This window comes from Drosophila sulfurigaster, unplaced genomic scaffold (genome assembly GCF_023558435.1).
Source record: "Drosophila sulfurigaster albostrigata strain 15112-1811.04 unplaced genomic scaffold, ASM2355843v2 contig_56_pilon, whole genome shotgun sequence".
In the NCBI taxonomy this organism is placed as follows: Eukaryota; Metazoa; Arthropoda; class Insecta; order Diptera; family Drosophilidae; genus Drosophila; species Drosophila sulfurigaster.
The window spans coordinates 65,895-90,378 of NW_026909671.1; the positions used below are offsets into that span (position 1 = coordinate 65,895).

The 24,484-nt window shown below is 33.1% G+C and overlaps 1 long non-coding RNA gene across 1 annotated transcript; it reads left to right on the top strand.

Annotated features, from left to right (window-relative positions):
- The first annotated feature begins 14,312 nt into the window (after nt 1-14,312).
- LOC133849810 (uncharacterized) lies at nt 14,313-16,013 on the top strand. The gene is made up of 2 exons (XR_009895459.1): nt 14,313-15,211; nt 15,279-16,013. It is a non-coding gene; the product is annotated as an uncharacterized LOC133849810 (long non-coding RNA).
- The last annotated feature ends 8,471 nt before the right edge of the window (nt 16,014-24,484 follow it).

The following is a 24,484-nucleotide window of genomic DNA, read 5'->3' on the forward strand; positions in this document are numbered from 1 at the left end:
AACAATAATCCACATCAATATCCAAATAATAATTACAATAAAAATGAAAGTCAAAATGTTAGACAGAATCCCCCAGAGGCAATGAGTGTTGATAATATAATTGATGAGGATAATAAAAGTACAACAAGTGAAATCCCTAAAGATTTTTTTACCCAGTAGCCTCGGATGAAAGAAAAATTTTAATAGAAGGAACAATTGAAGATTGTAAATTTACTTTTTTGTTAGATACTGGATCCACAATTAGTATATTAAACACAAATAGAGTGCAGGAAAATTTGTACAAAATAATTGAAAAATATTCAAAACAATTCATACAATTAATTCAAAGTTTGAAACTAATAATTACTTAGTTATGACAGAAGCACCAAGAGAATTTCAATATTCTCCACAAGTTCGTTCAAGATGGGTGGCTTTACCCCTGGATAAATCATATGATTTTCTATTGGGTATGGACTTCATCCAAAGAAACGTTCAATTTATTGATTTCAAGAAGAAAACAATTAAACTGATAAATGATGCTGAAATTCCATTCCATTCCAAGCATCCTGAAGAGGCTTGTGTTTTGGAAGTAAGTGAAATTGAAAGCTTTAATTTAACAGATTTAAATTTAGAAGAAAAAGAAATTATTACCAATCTAAACAAAAGATTTAACAAGTTATACTATAAAGAAGGCGACCAATTGACAAATACAAATACAGTAGTACACAATATAAGAACAATAACGGACCAACCGATCAATTCAAAAATTTACAGGTGTTCTCCAAAATATGAAGAAGAAATTCGAAAACAAATTTTAGAAATGGAAAGAAACGGCATAATAAGAAAAAGCAGAAGTAAATACAGCTCACCTATATGCATGGTGCCAAAGAAAATAGATAATTCAGGAGTACAAAAATATAGATTATGTGTAGACTATCGTCGATTAAATCATGTAACAATACCAGACAAATATCCGTTACCTCTCATGGACTCAATATTAGACAAACTTGGTAGGGCTCAATATTTCAGTACATTGGACTTAGCAAAAGGTTATCATCAAATCTTGATGGCTGAAGAAGACATAGAGAAGACAGCATTTGTTTCACCATTAGGACTTTATGAATACGTTAGAATGCCATTCGGACTAAAAACGCACCAGCAACTTTTCAAAGATTAATGAATGATGTTTTAAGAGATTACATAAACAAAATATGTGTAGTCTACTTAGACAACATTTTAATATTCTCAACAACGCTCGAAGAACACAAACATGCTTTAGAAAAATTTTTTAAAAAACTCCAAGAACATAGATTAAAAATACAAGTAAATAAATGCTCATTTATGAAACAAGATACAGAATTTTTAGGACATGTACTCAGTAAAGACGGAATTCGACCAAATCCAAAAAAGATACAAGATATTTTAGCTATTCCAATCCCAAAAACAGAAAAACAACTAAAAGGTTTTTTAGGCATGACTGGTTTTTATAGAAAGTTCATAAAAGATTACTCAAGAATTGCATACCCTATGATCAAATATTTACAAAAAGGAAATAATATTAATAAAAATGACCCAGAATTTATAGATTCTTTTGAAAATTTAAAAGAACTTATAAGCTCACATCCAATTTTGAAATTCCCAGAATTCGATAAACCTTTTACATTAACGACAGATGCGAGTGATTTTGCAATAGGAGCAGTGTTATCACAGCAAACTCAGCCAATAGCATTCGTATCTAGGACCCTAAACAAACACGAAAAGCAATACAGCGCTACAGATAAAGAATTTCTGGCAATTGTGTATGCCGTAGACTACTTTAGGCATTACCTATATGGCACACAATTTACAATTATAACTGATCACCAACCAATTATGTATCTAAATAAAAAATACAAAGGGAAAGACCTCAAGGACAAACATCAAAGGTGGATATTGAAACTACAAGAATTTGATTGTGATATCAAATATTTAAAAGGAAAAAATAACAAAGTAGCGGATTTCCTCAGTAGGCAGGAAACAGCCCCGCTTATAGACAAAGAAAATATTAATGAATCAAATTTAGCATTGACAGACACAATTCACTCAGCAAACGAGAACGAACCAATAGATTTTTATATAACAGATGACTCAAATCATTATCACATATTTAGCAACAGACAGTATAATTAAAAATAAAGGCAGAAAAATTATTGAAATTAATCCAGCAGGCGACAATTTAGAAATAGAACAGAAACTCTTAAACAATATTAATAGGGGAACTATTGGCATATATTCAGAAGTACCAGATTCCATTTACTATAAAGTACAATGTATTATAATAGACAGTTTTAAAGACACGAAAAATATAAAATTCTTAAAATGTACAAAACGAGCAGTAGACATAAATGACGAACAGGAACTCCACAAACAAATAGCTTTATATCACACAAAAGAATCCCTACATAGTGGCATGAACGAGACATTTTATAATTTGAAAGACAAAATTTATTATCCAAAACTTAGAGAGCACATTAACTTAGTTATATCCAACTGCACAAAATGTAGAGAAATTAAGTATGACAGGAAACCGATCAAAGCAAAATTCAATATCACAGAAACTCCTCAAGAGAAAAATGAAATAATTCATATAGACATTTTCCATATCAAACACCGATCATTTGTTACAATCATAGATAAACTTACAAAATTCGTAGCTGCATACAATATAAAAGATAGGAATTGAGGGCAAAATTGCAAATTATAATAGAGCAATTCACAAAATTTGGCAAGCCCAACAAAATTATTATGGATAATGAATTTAGATCAGAACAGATTCAAAGTTTCTTAAATAAAGAAAAAGTCGAGCTACATTTAACAAAACCAAACTCGCACACAGGTAACGCAGACATTGAAAGACTTCACTCCACGTTAATAGAAATTGTCAATAGCATAGATGAAGACATCTCGATAGAATCAAAAATTCAAATTGCTGTTAACACTTACAATAATAGGTATCACACAACTATAAAATGCTCCCCAAACGAAGCTAAAAATACAAAGAACTCACAAGACCTTAAAGAAATAATAAGCGCTAACAAAGAAAAAATCATAACAAAACTAAATGAAGAAAGAGAACAGTATGAAGAAAAAAGAGAGGAAGGACCAATTAAAAATTACAAAAGATTAAGACATAAAGATGAGCCGTATTTTAGATACGCCAAACTAGAAGATATTCATCCATGTAATATCAAAAGACCATTAAAAATGGAACAAAATTAAAATACATGCACATATACATTAACAGTTTTAGTAATAAATACATATATATATATACATTTTTTTCTTTTACTCGCACTTTCAGAATATTTTATTAATCACTGTAATGATTGTATCAATGACACATGCTAGACTGCATGTGGTCCCAATTCAAGAGGAGGCAGGATATGTCCCTATACATATGTATTCTACAGAAATTGTAAATGAAACTATTATAATTTTGCACATTATTGACATTAATCAAATCACTATAATAATCAATAAAATATACGACAATATAAAGAATATCGAAATAGCAAATAAGGAAACATTAATTGATGAAATAGAATTACTAAGGGCAAAAGTAAGTTCTATCACTCCATCAACACGAACAGAAAGAGGTATTTTTAATGGAATAGGCACCGTACATAAATGGCTATTTGGCATTATGAACAATGAGGACAGGGAAGAAATTATAGAACACTTAAATATAATAGATCAAAATAATCACAATGCAATTACTAACTTAAACCAACAAATTCACATTAACAACCATTTTAATAATACTATTAACACACTAGCAGGCATAATCCATCAAGACAGAAATATGATAGAACTTCTTTCAGCCAAAATGAATAACCAAACAAAAGAAACAATAAAAACATATTATTCAATGATCAAATGAGAACTTTAAAAATATTGAAGAAAAATTAAATTATATTCAAGAAACCATTGCATCAGCAAAAACAATATATTTTACCAGAAATATTATCAAAAGACGAAATAAATAAATTTAAAATAGATTTTACAAAATTAAATTAATCAGAATGGGCATATTAAAATACAAAAACAACGCAATTGTCATGGCAATCAAGATACCCAAAAACTTTGTAAAAACAGACATCAAACTCATAACTGCAATACCTAACAGCAACAATATTCAAATTGATCAAGAAAATTTACTAATTACTCAAATTTGTAATAAAATATACGATTATAAAGAAAATTTAATTTTAAGGAACTAACATTAAGTAAAAGCTGCACAATAAACAACAATTGTAAATTCAAATTCAACAATAAATCCAGTATAGAACAAATAGATGATGAAACAATAATTGTAAGAAACAGTAAAAACGAAAAATTAAAACAAAATTGCGATCAAAGAAATATTACATTAAATGGAAACTACTTAATACAATTTGTTAACTGTAAAATTCAAATATTATCTGAAAACTTTGCAAATGAACAAATAGAATTTTATGATAGATTTTTTTACCCAACAAACTTATTGAACCAATCTTATAAAAACACAATAAACTTTGAACACTTCTCAATACAGAACTTTGAAAACTTAAAAGAAATCACAGAGTTAAAATTTCATAAAAAATAAGTTATGGCATTTCAATTACATTTGCAATTATTATATTAATATTAATATTTTACTTGTGTATAAAATTAAGACCTAATAATATTCATGTTAATTTTAAAAGAATTCAGGAGAATTCAAATTCTGGCGATGGAGGAGTTATACATTTGTCACCACTTACCACTTCCCCATCTCATTTGTCACCACTTACCACTTACCCAACACTAACACATACAAAGCATTCCATTAGATCGGGATTGCGATCGTCAATTATGTAAACATAAACATTCAAGCTTCCACTATAAACTAATAACCCAAACTGGGACTGCTAGCTTCTTTAACGTAAACATAAACAACCAAGCTTGCAATCTCTTGCAACTGAAACCAATAACGAATCTCAACCCAAGTCCCAATATAAACACTAACCACAACTCCAAAGTCAGAATATGCTAACGTAATTATAAACAACTCAGACGGTTTGGCTGCCGCCAACATCCAAGTATAAAATAGCACTTCTTGCACAGCTTAACTTCAGTTTGTATCAATTCTCTGAATAAACCAGTTCAGCACTACAGCACTGTGTAAATTCTTATTTATTGAAAATACAACTCATGTATATATATGTCAAACATATATAACTGGCGCAGCCGGTCTGAACGGACGGATAAATTAATAACACACTAAGAAGTAACATTTGAACTAGCTGAAAAGGCATAACAAGTGTTTGTAATGGTCGCAAATAAAAAAATTGGGCGTAAAATCTCTTTCTTCTTGAGATTTTAAATTTGCCGCGCAAAGTTAGCGAAGACACAAACCATGGCACGATAAAGGGACAATACACCTCTGCAAATTAAATTTCCCTCCGTGGTGAATTGTCTAGCGAAAGATCGTAGGAGAAGGAGACGAGCTTTGTCACTTTGGCAACGACAGCTCTCATTCTTTTCTTATTGGACTACGATCAGAGACGGATGCATTCTTGGTTGATGGTGTTTTTAATAAAACAAATATAAAACACATGCATCACCAGAAAAGAAGAAATACATAATCTGTTATTATCATCAGCATCCATCGATGCTTTTTTGCCTTGAGCAAAATAAATACACCAGCTCGTTACGCTTGCTACGTAAAGGTAATTATTTCTATGAAATAATGAAATTTTACATTGGTCCTAACTTCGTATTTTTTCTCATATGTAGATTGTGAAAATTCGTCTAAGCCGTCATTATTTTCTATTAAATAATACGTATAGACAAAATTCTACACCTATAGTGGATTTGAATTCCACAATTCCGGCGCATGTTAGTCAGCGGAGGCCGACTATTTCGTGCCGGAAGCCTTTTTATATTTCTGGTCTGCCGCCTGCAGAACCAAAAAAAAAACAACAACAGTGAAGTGCAGTGCATCTCTGGGCAGATCACTCTTGCACCACTGTGCCGAGCCGCGCAAGGCTCTTGTACCAGAATCGTCACTTCTCTCGTTTGCCGCTTCTATCGTTCGCCGTCTCCACTCAGCATCAGCAGCATCAGCAGCAGTGCAGTGCCAGTGCCAGTGCTAGTGAAGATGTGTAGTGCAAGTTTGTGAATAATAGTATGACAAAAATAAGTTTGTTAAAATTAAAAGGTCATACAATAGTTGTACACAGAGGCAATAGTAAAAGGGGTAAAAGCCCAAATAAAAGCAAAAAGATTTGCATTTGCCGTCAATATATTAAAACAATTTAGTTGCCATACATATAAAATAATAAGTAACGAAAAAGATAAAAGTAAAGAGAAATATCAATTGTAATTTGGCACTTATTTTTTGCGCTATTTTTTGGTTTGCTTTGCTTTGTTGGCCATTATTGCCCTAGGCCTTAAAGGGTATATCCAACGTGAAACACAATAATTTAAAAAAATATATATAAATAAATAAATAATGCAAATATAATCTTATACATAATAACAAGCCATCATAAAACCCTGTGCAAAACAATAATAATTATGACAATGTGTGTGTATGTGAACAACCAAACAAAAGAATATACCCTATAAGGTATATAAACAATCATTTTTATCATCATCATTAAAATCATCATCATCATCAACATCATCATCACCAACAGCAACAACATCATGAAGGCCTTCGTCGTGGAGTTCTGTCGGGTAAGTTTTCAGTCCGAGTGTCCGAAATAAAAATACATAAAAGAAGTTTTATAACATAAATATTCGTACATATGTAATTACATACATACATACATACATATGTTGGTGCCTGTTCGGCCACGCAGCAGCTGCCCACAGTTTTGCTTGCATTGTATTTTTCATACTTCTTCGCAGTTGCGAAAGCTCCCAAACAGCATATGAGCTGTCGGCTGATACCCTAACTTTTGGGTCAGGCCTATACCTTTTTAGTACTGATTTGCTTCCGCCTATATTGTTACTATTATTATTGTTTGTTGGTTCAGCACAGCGGTTATGATTTACAAGTAAATAAATGAACATCAAAATTAAATATGATAAATAAACTAGAGAAAAATAAATAAATAAAAAATAAATATTAAATATGAATTAAAAAACAAATAAATAAAAAATCAATATTAAATTTGATAAAAATTTAAATATATAAAAATTAAATAAACAAAACAAAAACAAAAATGATTTAAAATTAAATAAATAAAAAGTCAATATTAAATTTGGATAAATAAAATATAAAAAGTAAAAATAAAATGAAATAATAAAAATTAAAAATAAAATAATAAAAATTAAAAATAAAATAATAAAAATTATAAATAAAATAATAAAATTTATAAATAAAAATTAAATAATAAATAGGATTTAAAAAATAAATAAAAATTAAAGATAAATAAATATTTAAAAAATAAATAGATAAAAATTCAAAAATTATTTCATAATAAATACAGCATAAATAAAAAGTGGTTGAAATAAAAATCAATAAACAAAAAAATAAATATCTAAAAATAATTAAGTAAAAAAATGTTTCACAATACCATAAAAATAAAATAAATATTAAAAATACAAAATAACGATTTGAGGAGAAAATAAAGATTTTAAAGTAAAAATAGTAAATTTAATAGAAAAACCTCATGAATCTGTTTGCTAAAGCGCGCATCCAAAAATAGTTGCCAAAATTTGTTTGCTTATGAATTATTGATTGTTTATTAAATATTATTAGTTTTTACATCTTCTTCTTTCTTAGTTATTATTGTAAATGGGTAGTCGCCGTTGCTAATAAAAAAGAATATTGTATTGGATTGAAATAACTGCCCTATAAAAAAAATTATGGAAATAATTATACCGTCATAATTATAATTCATTTGAACCAATGGTTTTGTTTTTGTTATAAATAAATACTGATGTTAACTTTGAGTCATTGGACTTTAATAATGAAATTCTAGATTTTGTTCTGATTTCCGGAGACATGGGAGCATAAAATAAAGGGGGAGTTGTAATAGTTTTGGGGTCATAAAAACGTTTCATCTTATGACCATGGTTGGGTGGGTATAGACCAGGGTGTGGCAGTTAACATCTTATAAGACCACCCCTGCTTTTCTTAAATTTTGTCCGAATTTCGACAGTGTGCCTGCATTTGTTTTGTTTATTAGATATTGGTAGTACTCCGATCGAGTTGTATTGTAGATTCGAGTCGGATTAGATTATTGACAAGAGGATCGACTCATGTGTTTATTTTTTTTTTTAGAATCAGGAGGGACTCTATAATAATAAAGTTTTCGTGGCTTCGTGTAAAGCATAGCAAAAACCCACCCCACAATCCCGAAAGAGCTAAGGGTTCAATGGGTCCCGCTCCGCTATATGCTTGCACGCGAGATGGTTGTGAATGATATTTGCAACCGTCTTCTCACATCCGGGCTGACTATTCTTAGGAATTTTTGGCGCCCAATCGTGGGTCTGGCAACGCCATCATAAATGGTTGGCTAGCCCAACGTGAGACTGCCAACGTCACATAAATTTTTGGCGCCCAACGTGGGGCAGCAACAACTTTAGCATCGTGAAACTTATAACAGCATCGGAAGATCCGATACAGGTTGTTGTTGGCCTACTTTGATGGAAGTAGGGCAGAAGTAAAGTGTCTTCGATTCTGGACTTTGACTAATCTTACGTATGTGAAATTACTCGACCGAATCGCACTTTGCATCTTTTAAGGATTATCTTGTGTAATTCTGTTATCGATTATCGCGAGCCTTACATCCTTCAATACCAAGCTCGTTTGTTTTCGCTAGGTCTTATAAATTGTTGGAGCAATTTAAGTAATACCTCTTTATACATTTTCGGAATTCGAATATTTGAATCTTTGAATATTATCGACCAAAATTATCGGTATTGAGATTGCTTAATAGTTCAAATAATTTATTAGTTTCTAGTAACTTTTGCTCTTTTTTGGTATCGCATTGATGAAGATCGATTGTAACTCCGCTTTCTTCTGGAATACAATAGTATATGCATAGGCGTATCGTTGTCCGAAGAATACGAAGAAGCCTTCGATGTAATCAGGTATCAAAAATGACAAAGTTTAGTTTCAATAGCCCATATTAATAATCCTCCACTGTTGAGTCGGAACGAAGTTTAAATTCCTTTTATTTATGTCTCCCAAAAATGTCGATGGAAATCTAAATTTGAAATATGCCCGTTACACGTAGTTTTGAAGAACCTCAGCCACTGCCACCAGCAGAAGCGGCTGAAAATATTTGTCTTATTTGCAGTGAACACATGTCGGATACGCAACCTTGTGCGATAACTAATTGTGGTCATGTGTTTCACAAAAATTGTCTAGAAAATCGAATCAAAAGTATTAAAGAGTGTCCAAGTTGTTTGAAAAGGTTAGTCATAACGAATGGAAAGTGGTTGTAGGAAATCATTCGCCTAATGCCAAACAGCAATCGCAATTGTCTACGCAACCAAATCCACCCGTAGTCTCGCAAATCGTTACACGTTCATTGCAACGTCAATTTGACGCCGCGCAAGCGTTGTCAGCTGCCGATGAAGAAGCGAGAAGTAATATCGATCAATCACACAGTACAAGTACTGAGAGGAATCCTCCACTTCGTAGTACGCCCAACAATCAGGGGGCCAGACCAAAAGTGCCTGCTTATGAAAGGGGAAATGCACCTCGAAGAAGAGGAAGACCATTTAGACCAGTACAGCCTTCGAGGCCAAATAATGGTCGTCGTAATATACAAACTCCAGAGCCAGATATAGAATCAATCGTAAGAGAAACGGTGAGTCGAGTAATCGCTTCTATGAATAGTTCAGGTTTGATAGTAGCAACTGCAGCAGCAGCAGATCAAACCGTGGAAGGGTTATCGTCCAGCCAGAGAAGCTCACGTAACACCAATTTGGGTCCACTATTGACTACACATAAAATTGCTGATATGTTACAAAAGTGGGGTGTTCGTTTTGATGGTTCGTCGGAAGGTTTATCGGTTGAAGGATTTTTGTATAGAGTGAACATTCTCACTCGAGAAAACTTAAACAATGATTTTCAATTATTGAACAAACATATTCACTTATTACTGAATGGAAAAGCCAGTAGTTGGTTTTGGCGTTTCCATAGAAGAGTTCAAACCTTCACTTGGGAAGAGTTTTGTGAAGAGTTAAGAGAGCAATATCGCGAGAGCCGTTCTGTCACTGAACTTCGAGAATAGGTAAGAGCTCGTAAACAAAAAGTTGGCGAATCTTTTGATTCGTTTTATGAAAATATATGTAAGCTTATGGATAAGTTGTCGGTCAGTTTTCCAGAAGACGAATTCGTGGAAATGATTCAAGGTAATCTGCTAACAGATATGAAAGACAGGTTATTGTTTGAGAAAGTCTCTTCTATATCCGCTTTACGTCGTCTGGTACAAAAACGCGAAAATTTTCTACAGGAAGTTGGAAAAATCGGTCAGTATCTTTAAGGCCAAAGAAACTTCTCGAGTTTATGCTGTTGAAGAAACTGCTCCCGAGGAAGAATCTAGTTCTGAGGTCGAGGCAGAGATAGCTGAAGTAAAGCGAGGAACTGCTTCTAAATTAGTTTGTTGGAACTGTGAAATCCCCGGACACATCTGGGAGAATTGCTTAAATGAGCGTAGAGTTTTTATACCCGCTACCCATAGGGTAGAAGGGTATTATAACTTTGTGCCGGCAGGAAATGTATGTAACAGGTAGAAGGAGGCATCTCCGACCCTATAAAGTATATATATTCTTGATCAGCGTCAACAGCCGAGACGATATAGCCATGTCCGTCTGTCCGTCTGTGTGTCTGTGTGTCTGTGTGTCTGTCCGTCCGTCCGTATGAACACCTAGATCTCAGAGACTATAAGAGATAGAGCTATAATTTTTTTTCGACAGCATTTGTTATGTTTGCACGCAGATCAAGTTTGTTTCAAATTTTGCCACGCCCACTTCCGCCCCGCAAATCAAAAATCGAATAACAAGTGTAATTATAAAGCTAGAGCTACGAATTTTGGTATATACAATAATTACTGTAGTAGTTATGATTCCTGAACATTTGGTTGCGATCAGATAAAAATTGTGGAAGTTATTAAAGAAATACTTTTGTATGGGCAAAAACGCCTACTTACTAGGGCTCTTAGTTGCTTTGGCCGACAATCTGGTACATTGTGCCGTCTATGGTATATTTTGAATGGTGTGCTGTATCGATATACCAAACATACCATTTGGTATATTTTTAGTATTTTTTTTTAGTATTTTCGGTATATTTTGAAAATGATACCGCAATATTTTGCCTTTATTAAAAATGGGTAGCGGGTATCTCACAGTCGAGCACACTCGACTGTAACTTTCTTACTTGTTTGTTACGGATGCGGTACTCCTCAGGTATACAAGCCGAATTGTCAAACCTGTAAACAGAGGTCGGAAAACCGTCACTCCGGGGCATTCAATGCAGGAAGGATGTCCCGACAGTAGAGATAGATAATAAAATTGAACCTAAGATTAGAGAAAATGAAGGATACATCGGTGATGAACGCACGATGTTAAGATTTTTACCTTACCATGAAAGATTAAGGAATTATAATTTAGTAAGAGATAGAATTTTTAGAACACATTTAGTTAAGAGCCGTCGTAATACCTTACGTATGCGAAAATATTATAGAAAAATAAAGAAACAAAAGAAACTGGTTATCTCCACAGTTTTTCAAAATGAGTCGGATCGACGTAGTTACGCGAAAGTCGCGTTCCTAACTTTAGCGAATTTGGTTTGCTCGACACCGGAGCCAACATTAGTTGCATTGATCGTCGCTAGCATTAGAAAATTTTTCTGATTTACCAAATTTTAAACCCATTAAATCGCAAGTGCGTACCGCAGATGCCAAACCACATCAGGTACTCGGAATTCTGAGAGTGAGCATGCAATATAAGAAGCAGCAAGAAGATATTGACTTGTATGTCATACCTTCTATAGCTCAGCGATTAATTCTTGGCATAGATTTTTGGCGTATTTTTGCATTAGCACCTGGAATTATTAGCTCTATTTCTGAAGAAGAAACTGAAAATATCGAATTTGAAGATCACTATCCATTGTCCGAATTACAATCTCGTCAACTGGAAGCGGTCAAAGCATTATTTCCGAATTTCGAAAAGCAAGGTCTCGGACGAACTGCGTTAATTAAACATCATATATATATTTCTGATGCTAAAGCGGTGAAGCAACGAAACTATCCAATTAGTCCAGCTGTAGAGAAGTTGATGTACAAGGAGATTGATCGTATGTTAGAGCTAGGAGTCATTGAACCGTCGCAGTCAGCATGGAGCTCACCTATTCGTCTTGTGGTGAAACCAAATAAGGATCGATTATGTCTTGATGCGCGAAAACTTAACGAAGTAACGAAAAAGGATGCTTATCCCCTACAGAGCATTGAAGGAATATTTTCTCGTTTACCAAAGGCTAACTTAATTACGAAGTTGGATCTTAAAGACGCTTATTGGCAAATTGAGTTGTCTGATGAAGCCAAACCGTTAACAGCTTTTACTGTTCCCGGTCGTTCGCTGTTTCAGTTTACCGTCATGCCTTTTGGGTTATGTAATGCTCCATCCACAATGTGTCGATTGATGGATGACTTAATTCCACCAGACTTACGTTATTGTGTTTTTGGTTATCTTGATGACTTGTGTATTGTCTCAGGAGATTTTGAGTCACATTTGGCAGTATTAGTGCGTATAGCTGATCAATTTAAAAGGCTAATCTCACATTAAATATTTCAAAAGCAAATTTTGTGTTACAACAGTAAACTATTTAGGATACGTTATTGGAAGCGATGGAATTTCTCCAGATCCAGAGAAAATATCCTGTGTCCAAAATTGGCCCACACCCAAAAACTTAAAACAAGTACGAGGTTTCCTTGGAGTTTGCGGATGGTACCGGCGCTTCATACAAAATTTTGCGGAAATAACCTTTCCCATCACTGAAGTGTTGTCCACTAAGAAAACTTTTAATTGGACCCCGGCAGCTCAGTCTGCAATGGATACGTTAAAAAATCTTTTAACATCAGCCCCGGTTTTACAAAATGCCGATTTTAGTCGGAAATTTTATGTGCATTGCGATGCTAGTGACTATGGAATTGGAGCGGTGCTCATTCAACTGTCAACTTCTGGAGAAGAAAAGCCTATAGCATACATGTCAAAGAAATTATCTAAATCTCAGCGTAACTACAGTGTCACGGAACGAGAATGTTTAGCCGTCATTTTAGCAGTAGAGAAATTCAGATGTTACCTTGAATTACAGCCCTTTGAGATAATCACTGATCATTCTAGCCTCGTCTGGCTTATGAGACAGCAAAATGTATCTGGTCGATTAGCTCGTTGGATTTTTCGATTACAGGCTTTTAAATTCACAATTTCTCATCGGAAAGGAAAAGATCATATTATTCCTGACGCGTTGTCACGGATAGGTGAAGGTGATATAGATAGTTTAGAACTTGTGGGACCGGAAATTGATTTAGAATCGTCAGCGTTTCTCGAACCTGATTATCTAGATCTAAAATTGAAAGTTGAATCTCATGGTGAAAAATTTCCAGATCTTAAAGTTGTAGACAAATTCGTATACATACGAACGGAGCCATCAACAGGAGATAATCTTCAAGATTCTCATTGTTGGAAGCTTTGGGTACCGGAGAGACTGCGAGAAGCTGTGATTTGTCAAGCACATGATAGTCTAAGCTCTGCACATGGTGGAATGCAAAAGACGATCGAAAGAGTGCGTCGTAATTTATTTTGGCCAGGTTTATCAAAAGACATTAGAGACTATATTAGGCAGTGTGATATGTGTAAGCAAACTAAAGCTCCAAATATGACACTACGTCCGCCTATGGGAGAGCAAAGCGTCTCTAGTCGACCATTTCAAAAGCTTTATATAGATATCTTGGGTCCTTATCCACGAAGTCGCAAAGGAAACATTGGTTTACTAATAGTTCTTGACCATTTTAGTCGCTACCATTGGCTATGTCCATTGAAAAAGTTCACTACGTCGTTAATAACTGAGTTTTTGTCACAAAGGATCTTTGCCGAATTTGGAGTTCCTGAAATTATAGTATCAGATAATGGTTCACAATTTAAATCAAACGAATTTGAAGCGTTTATGACAAATTTCGGTATTCGTCATGTTTTTACTGCATTATATTCGCCTCAGAGCAATGCAGCGGAGCGAGTGAATCGTTCCTTATTAGCCGCTATTCGTGCTTATCTTAAGTCAGATCAAACTGAATGGGATATGTATTTGCCAAGTATTTCATGTGCCTTACGTTCGTCGCTTCATCAATCCATAGGTTGTTTCCCTTACAAAGCATTATTTGGAGTAAATATGATTAATCACGGAGATGATTACAAGCTCTTAAAAAAATTGTCCTTGCTGGAGGAGTCTCCATATTTAGAAAGAGGTGATCAATTAGCTTTGTTGCGAGAAGACATTAAGAAATGTAGTAGAGAAGCCTACGAGCGTAACGCCAGACAATACAATCTTCGATCCAATCCTGTCATTTATAAAGAAGGCCAAGAAGTATTTAAACGGAATTTCCATCTTAGTGATTTCAGTCAGAATTATAATAAAAAGCTAGGACATCAGTTCTCAAAATGTCGGATAAAGAAGAAAATTGGTAATTCTTTTTATCTACTAGAAAATCTACAAGGTAGAGAATTAGGAGTGTATCATGCGAAAGATATTCGAATCTAATTCCCATCTAATCTGCCTTTGTATGACTCGTGAGATTATCTGGTGGGTGTAATGGTCGCAAATAAAAAAATTGGGCGTAAAATCTCTTTCTTCTTGAGATTTTAAATTTGCCGCGCAAAGTTAGCGAAGACACAAACCATGGCACGATAAAGGGACAATACACCTCTGCAAATTAAATTTCCCTCCGTGGTGAATTGTCTAGCGAAAGATCGTAGGAGAAGGAGACGAGCTTTGTCACTTTGGCAACGACAGCTCTCATTCTTTTCTTATTGACTACGATCAGAGACGGATGCATTCTTGGTTGATGGTGTTTTTAATAAAATAAATATAAAACACATGCATCACCAGAAAAGAAGAAATACATAATCTGTTATTATCATCAGCATCCATCGATGCTTTTTTGCCTTGAGCAAAATAAATACACCAGCTCGTTACGCTTGCTACGTAAAGGTAATTATTTCTATGAAATAATGAAATTTTACATTGGTCCTAACTTCGTATTTTTTCTCATATGTAGATTGTGAAAATTCGTCTAAGCCGTCATTATTTTCTATTAAATAATACGGATAGACAAAATTCTACACCTATAGTGGATTTGAATTCCACAATTCCGGCGCATGTTAGTCAGCGGAGGCCGACTATTTCGTGCCGGAAGCCTTTTTATATTTCTGGTCTGCCGCCTGCAGAACCAAAAAACAACAACAGTGAAGTGCAGTGCATCTCTGGGCAGATCACTCTTGCACCACTGTGCCGAGCCGCGCAAGGCTCTTGTACCAGAATCGTCACTTCTCTCGTTTGCCGCTTCTATCGTTCGCCGTCTCCACTCAGCATCAGCAGCATCAGCAGCAGTGCAGTGCCAGTGCCAGTGCTAGTGAAGATGTGTAGTGCAAGTTTGTGAATAATAGTATGACAAAAATAAGTTTGTTAAAATTAAAAGGTCATACAATAGTTGTACACAGAGGCAATAGTAAAAGGGGTAAAAGCCCAAATAAAAAGCAAAAAGATTTGCATTTGCCGTCAATATATTAAAACAATTTAGTTGCCATACATATAAAATAATAAGTAACGAAAAAGATAAAAGTAAAGAGAAATATCAATTGTAATTTGGCACTTATTTTTTTTGCGCTATTTTTTTTGGTTTGCTTTGCTTTGTTGGCCATTATTGCCCTAGGCCTTAAAGGGTATATCCAACGTGAAACACAATAATTTAAAAAAAAATATATATAAATAAATAAATAATGCAAATATAATCTCATACATAATAACAAGCCATCATAAAACCCTGTGCAAAACAATAATAATTATGACAATGTGTGTGTATGTGAACAACCAAACAAAAGAATATACCCTATAAGGTATATAAACAATCATTTTTATCATCATCATTAAAATCATCATCATCATCAACATCATCATCACCAACAGCAACAACATCATGAAGGCCTTCGTCGTGGAGTTCTGTCGGGTAAGTTTTCAGTCCGAGTGTCCGAAATAAAAATACATAAAAGAAGTTTTATAACATAAATATTCGTACATATGTAATTACATACATACATACATACATATGTTGGTGCCTGTTCGGCCACGCAGCAGCTGCCCACAGTTTTGCTTGCATTGTATTTTTCATACTTCTTCGCAGTTGCGAAAGCTCCCAAACAGCATATGAGCTGTCGGCTGATACCCTAACTTTTGGGTCAGGCCTATACCTTTTTAGTACTGATTTGCTTCCGCCTATATTGTTACTATTATTATTGTTTGTTGGTTCAGCACAGCGGTTATGATTTACAAGTAAATAAATGAACATCAAAATTAAATATGATAAATAAACTAGAGAAAAATAAATAAATAAAAATAAATATTAAATATGAATTAAAAACAAATAAATAAAAAATCAATATTAAATTTGATAAAAATTTAAATATATAAAAATTAAATAAACAAAACAAAAACAAAAATGATTTAAAATTAAATAAATAAAAAGTCAATATTAAATTTGGATAAATAAAATATAAAAAGTAAAAATAAAATGAAATAATAAAAATTAAAAATAAAATAATAAAAATTAAAAATAAAATAATAAAAATTATAAATAAAATAATAAAATTTATAAATAAAAATTAAATAATAAATAGGATTTAAAAAATAAATAAAAATTAAAGATAAATAAATATTTAAAAAATAAATAGATAAAAATTCAAAAATTATTTCATAATAAATACAGCATAAATAAAAAGTGGTTGAAATAAAAATCAATAAACAAAAAATAAATATCTAAAAATAATTAAAAAAAAAAAATGTTTCACAATACCATAAAAATAAAATAAATATTAAAAATACAAAATAACGATTTGAGGAGAAAATAAAGATTTTAAAGTAAAAATAGTAAATTTAATAGAAAAACCTCATGAATCTGTTTGCTAAAGCGCGCATCCAAAAATAGTTGCCAAAATTTGTTTGCTTATGAATTATTGATTGTTTATTAAATATTATTAGTTTTTACATCTTCTTCTTTCTTAGTTATTATTGTAAATGGGTAGTCGCCGTTGCTAATAAAAAGAATATTGTATTGGATTGAAATAACTGCCCTATAAAAAAATTATGGAAATAATTATACCGTCATAATTATAATTCATTTGAACCAATGGTTTTGTTTTTGTTATAAATAAATACTGATGTTAACTTTGAGTCATTGGACTTTAATAATGAAATTCTAGATTTTGTTCTGATTTCCGGAGACATGGGAGCATAAAATAAAGGGGGAGTTGTAATAGTTTTGGGGTCATAAAAACGTTTCATCTTATGACCATGGTTGGGTGGGTATAGACCAGGGTGTGGCAGTTAACATCTTATAAGACCACCCCTGCTTTTCTTAAATTTTGTCCGAATTTCAAAAGTGTGCCTGCATTTGTTTTGTTTATTAGATATTGGTAGTACTCCGATCGAGTTGTATTGTAGATTCGAGTCGGATTAGATTATTGACAAGAGGATCGACTCATGTGTTTGTTTTTTTTAGAATCAGGAGGGACTCTATAATAATAAAGTTTTCGTGGCTTCGTGTAAAGCATAGCAAAAACCCACCCCACAATCCCGAAAGAGCTAAGGGTTCAATGGGTCCCGCTCCGCTATATGCTTGCACGCGAGATGGTTGTGAATGATATTTGTAACCGTCTTCTCACATCCGGGGCTGACTATTCTTAGGAATTTTGGCGCCCAATCGTGGGTCTGGCAACGCCATCATAAATGGTTGGCTAGCCCAACGTGAGACTGGCAACGTCACATGTTATCGAAAGTGAAAAGTTAAAACAAAAACAAAACACACACTAAGAAGTGATATTTGAACTTAGCTGAAAAGGCATAACAATTATCGCCAAAAGTGAAAAAGTGTAAAACAATAGTGGCATAAAAAGGGACAAAGTCATAATTGTGCAACTAAACTAACAAATCTAAAAAAAAAAAAATATATATATAAACTTTAAAATGGAAAACGAAAATATATACGAAATGCAGAATTGCATTCAGGCTCTCACTCAAATTGTTGTTCAACAAATGCAACTACCAAATGCGAACTCAAAACAAGAGCTAGAAACCAGATTGAAAAGGAAACTCGATATCTTCCAACATTTACTGACAAGATGGTACTCTCCATGGATTCATTGCTTCAGTGGACCAGATTATGCAGGAATATGCAGATGATGCGGATCAGGTTTTCAGCGTTATATTCAACACGAAGATTCAAGGACAGGCAAGAACAGTTCTCACCATCAACACACCGACAACGTGGGAGGAATGTAAGGAGAAATTGCGACATCATTACCGGCCAAGAATGGACCAAATGGGTTTGACTAGGAAGATCAACAATCTCAGAGTGACATCTATTAAAGATTTAGATATTAAGGTAAGGTACATAGTGGAAGAAATAACAGACTTTGCTGTATTTAAAAATAATGAAAGCTTAGTAAATATATTAAGTTCACTATTGATTCAACGAATAAAAGAATTAGCTGCAGGCTCCATGGCAGTCTCGCTAATGCCATTAACAACAGTGCAAATGGTTAGAAATGAAATTGCTAAATATATCGGTCTAAATTTTGAAATTTAAATCAAAGATTGTTAATTCGTAAAACACCGAGAATGACTCAGATAACAATATTGATCAAAGAAATAATAATAATAATAACAATAATAATAATAATAACAACAATAATAATAATAAAAACAACAATAATAATGGCAATTTTCCAAAAAGTCAAAATACTAGGAGACAATATAACAATCAACAACAAAATAGGAATAACAATACTAATCCACAATACAATCATAACTATAACAATAATCAACAAAATTAGAATACTAACAATAATCCACATCAATATCCAAATAATAATTACAATAAAAATGAAAGTCAAAATGTTAGACAGAATCCCCCAGAGGCAATGAGTGTTGATAATATAATTGATGAGGATAATAAAAGTACAACAAGTGAAATCCCTAAAGTTTTTTACCCAGTAGCCTCGGATGAAAGAAAAATTTTAATAGAAGGAACAATTGAAGATTGTAAATTTACTTTTTTGTTAGATACTGGATCCACAATTAGAATATTAAACACAAATAGAGTGCAGGAAAATTTGTACAAAATAATTGAAAAATATTCAAAACAATTCATACAATTAATGCAAAGTTTGAAACTAATAATTACTTAGTTATGACAGAAGCACCAAGAGAATTTCAATATTCTCCACAAGTTCGTTCAAGATGGGTGGCTTTACCCCTGGATAAATCATATGATTTTCTATTGGGTATGGACTTCATCCAAAGAAACGTTCAATTTATTGATTTCAAGAAGAAAACAATTAAACTGATAAATGATGCTGAAATTCCATTCCATTCCAAGCATCCTGAAGAGGCTTGTGTTTTGGAAGTAAGTGAAATTGAAAGCTTTAATTTAACAGATTTAAATTTAGAAGAAAAAGAAATTATTACCAATCTAAACAAAAGATTTAACAAGTTATACTATAAAGAAGGCGACCAATTGACAAATACAAATACAGTAGTACACAATATAAGAACAATAACGGACCAACCGATCAATTCGAAAATTTACTGGTGTTCTCCAAAATATGAAGAAGAAATTCGAAAACAAATTTTAGAAATGGAAAGAAACGGCATAATAAGAAAAAGCAGAAGTAAATACAGCTCACCTATATGCATGGTGCCAAAGAAAATAGATAATTCAGGAGTACAAAAATATAGATTATGTGTAAACTATCGTCGATTAAATCATGTAACAATACCAGACAAATATCCGTTACCTCTCATGGACTCAATATTAGACAAACTTGGTAGGGCTCAATATTTCAGTACATTGGACTTAGCAAAAGGTTATCATCAAATCTTGATGGCTGAAGAAGACATAGAGAAGACAGCATTTGTTTCACCATTAGGACTTTATGAATACGTTAGAATGCCATTCGACTAAAAAACGCACCAGCAACTTTTCAAAGATTAATGAATGATGTTTTAAGAGATTACATAAACAAAATATGTGTAGTCTACTTAGACGACATTTTAATATTCTCAACAACGCTCGAAGAACACAAACATGCTTTAGAAAAATTTTTTAAAAAACTCCAAGAACATAGATTAAAAATACAAGTAAATAAATGCTCATTTATGAAACAAGATACAGAATTTTTAGGACATGTACTCAGTAAAGACGGAATTCGACCAAATCCAAAAAAGATACAAGATATTTTAGCTATTCCAATCCCAAAAACAGAAAAACAACTAAAAGGTTTTTTAGGCATGACTGGTTTTTATAGAAAGTTCATAAAAGATTACTCAAGAATTGCATACCCTATGATCAAATATTTACAAAAAGGAAATAATATTAATAAAAATGACCCAGAATTTATAGATTCTTTTGAAAATTTAAAAGAACTTATAAGCTCACATCCAATTTTGAAATTCCCAGAATTCGATAAACCTTTTACATTAACGACAGATGCGAGTGATTTTGCAATAGGAGCAGTGTTATCACAGCAAACTCAGCCAATAGCATTCGTATCTAGGACCCTAAACAAACACGAAAAGCAATACAGCGCGACAGATAAAGAATTTCTGGCAATTGTGTATGCCGTAGACTACTTTAGGCATTACCTATATGGCACACAATTTACAATTATAACTGATCACCAACCAATTATGTATCTAAATAAAAAATACAAAGGGAAAGACCTCAAGGACAAACATCAAAGGTGGATATTGAAACTACAAGAATTTGATTGTGATATCAAATATTTAAAAGGAAAAAATAACAAAGTAGCGGATTTCCTCAGTATTAATGAATCAAATTTAGCATTGACAGACACAATTCACTCAGCAAACGAGAACGAACCAATAGATTTTTATATAACAGATGACTCAAATCATTATCACATATTTAGCAACAGACAGTATAATTAAAAATAAAGGCAGAAAAATTATTGAAATTAATCCAGCAGACGACATTTTAGAAATAGAACAGAAACTCTTAAACAATATTAATAGGGGAACTATTGGCATATATTCAGAAGTACCAGATTCCATTTACTATAAAGTACAATGTATTATAATAGACAGTTTTAAAGACACGAAAAATATAAAATTCTTAAAATGTACAAAACGAGCAGTAGACATAAATGACGAACAGGAACTCCACAAACAAATAGCTTGTGACGTTGGCAGTCTCACGTTGGGCTAGCCAACCATTTATGATGGCGTTGCCAGACCCACGATTGGGCGCCAAAAATTCCTAAGAATAGTCAGCCCCGGATGTGAGAAGATGGTTGCAAATATCATTCACAACCATCTCGCGTGCAAGCATATAGCGGAGCGGGACCCATTGAACCCTTAGCTCTTTCGGGATTGTGGGGTGGGTTTTTGCTATGCTTTACACGAAGCCACGAAAACTTTATTATTATAGAGTCCCTCCTGATTCTAAAAAAAAACAAACACATGAGTCGATCCTCTTGTCAATAATCTAATCCGACTCGAATCTACAATACAACTCGATCGGAGTACTACCAATATCTAATAAACAAAACAAATGCAGGCACACTTTTGAAATACGGACAAAATTTAAGAAAAGCAGGGGTGGTCTTATAAGATGTTAACTGCCACACCCTGGTCTATACCCACCCAACCATGGTCATAAGATAAAACGTTTTTATGACCCCAAAACTATTACAACTCCCCCTTTATTTTATGCTCCCATGTCTCCGGAAATCAGAACAAAATCTAGAATTTCGTTATTAAAGTCCAATGACTCAAAGTTAACATCAGTATTTATTTATAACAAAAACAAAACCATTTGTTCAAAATGAATTAGAATTATGACGGTAATTATGTGCAGTGCAGATGTTAATGTTAATGCACTGCTAATTTTATTTATCGATATTCATATGCGTACATTGATATTTTTAACACTCTTCCTCAATGTAAGCATATTTACAAATATTACTTCAATTTCAAATTTTCTATGTTTCTGCTTTGACAAATTCTTCGTTAATATGTCTGCGACCATATCATTCGTTGAAACATACTTCAAAACTATTTGTCCTCACTTACTACTTCTCGCGCAAAATGATATCTTATATCAATATGTTTTGCCCTCGAGTGATGCACAGGATTCTTTGCCAGTTGTTGCGCACTTAAATTGTCAGTGTGAACTACTGTTGGGGTTTCCTCTACGCCGCAACCAATTTCGACTATAAGTCTGCGCATAACAATCGCCTCTTTGCATGCTGTTGATAACGCCATGTACTCAGCTTCTGTGCTGCTAAGCGCTACGCTCCGTTGCTTCTCCGATTTCCAGGATATCGGACCACCTCCAAGAAAATAGCTGATCGTAGAGCTTTAAAAGCTTTTAAAAAATCTAATCAAAGCATCTGCTATCGATAAGTGAAAAAATATTAACGGATTTTTCAATTTGAAAATTTGAATTAAATGCCGCTAGCGGGACCAAATCGCCGACTGTGCGGTATAATTATTTCCATAATTTTCTTTATAGGCAGTTATTATAATCCAATACAATATTTCTTTTTATTAGCAACGGCTACTGCTCATTTACAATAATAAAAAAAAAAAAAAAAGAAACAGATGTAATGACTAATAATATTTAATAAACAATCAATAATTCATAAGCAAACAAATTTTGGCAACTATTTTTGGATGCGCGCTTTAGCAAACAGATTCATGAGGTTTTCTATTAAATTTACTGTTTTACTTTAAAAATCTTTATTTTCTTCTCAAATCGTTATTTTGTATTTTTAATATTTATTTTATTTTTATTGTATTGTGAAACAATTTTTTTATTTAATTATTTTTGCTATTTATTTTTATTTTATTTATTGATTTTAATATTTCAACCACTTTTTATTTATGCTGTATTTATTGTGAAATCATTTTCGAATTTTATTTATTTATGTTTTAAATATTTATTTATCTTTAATTTTTATTTATTTTTAAATCCTATTTATTACTTTAAGGCTATTTATTTATTTTATCGACATATATTTTTATTATTTTATTTTTATTTTTTATTATTTTTGTTTTACATGTTGAACCGAGTTGGTTCGGCAAGAAAGTCTTGGCTGAAGCGTAAAATAAAAACACGTCGTTCTAGTTTTAAGTATTTATTCGCTTCCTGTGTATATTAAATGTTAGTTAACATAATTATGTGCAGTGCAGATGTTAATGTTAATGCACTGCTAATTTTATTTATCGATATTCATATGCGGTACATTGATATTTTTAACATTTTCCTCAATGTAAGCATATTTACAAAATATTACGTCAATTTTAACAAATTTATGCAAATGCATATGTTTCTGCTGCTGACAAATTTTCGAATAATATTCAAACGACCATACCCGCATACCGTTGAAAAACATTTCACTTTCTCAAAAACTATTTTGCTCCTCATTTCCTGTTTACTACGTGCAAAATACTATCTTATATCAATATGTTTTGCCCCTCGAGTGATGCACAGGATTCTTTGCCAGTTGTTGCGCACCTTAAATTGTCATTGTGAACTACTGTTGGGGTGTCCTCGCAACCAATTTCGACTATAAGTCTGCGCATAACAACCGCCTCTTTGCATGCTGTTGATCAACGCCATGTACTCAGCTTCTGTAAGGCGTAAGCGCCAATACGCTCCGTTGCTTCCTCCGGGATTTCCGCATATCGGACCACCTCCAAGAAAATAGTAACATCGTCCCAAACTATCGCTTCCGGTCACTTGGTCGCCGCCCCAATCCGAATCGACATAGCCTCAAACGCATTTCCACACTTGCTGTAGTGTAGCTGAAACCTGATTCGAAGCTAAATAATATCGCAACACATGCTATCACTCCTGTTAGATGCTCTTTCATGCGGATCCTTATTCCGCTGAGCCAATTTTGCAACTGAATGCAAAAATTGTCAGGCCCTGGTCGTAAGAGCTAAACTACATTAACTTCCAGCTTGTTACCGATATGACCTCAACCGTAATCTCTGTTGACATTGGCCGCTTACCGCATGCCACTTGCATGCCGTAAGCTAACGGCGTCGCAGCCGCTTGCTTGCAGTTCTCCACTGAGCTCATCGTCTTCGACATCTAGATCCTCGATGTACTGTGTTTGACTCCGCAAGTTATAATCTATAGAGCTTCGCCATCAATACGTTTGATTTCCTACCAAGCGAAAG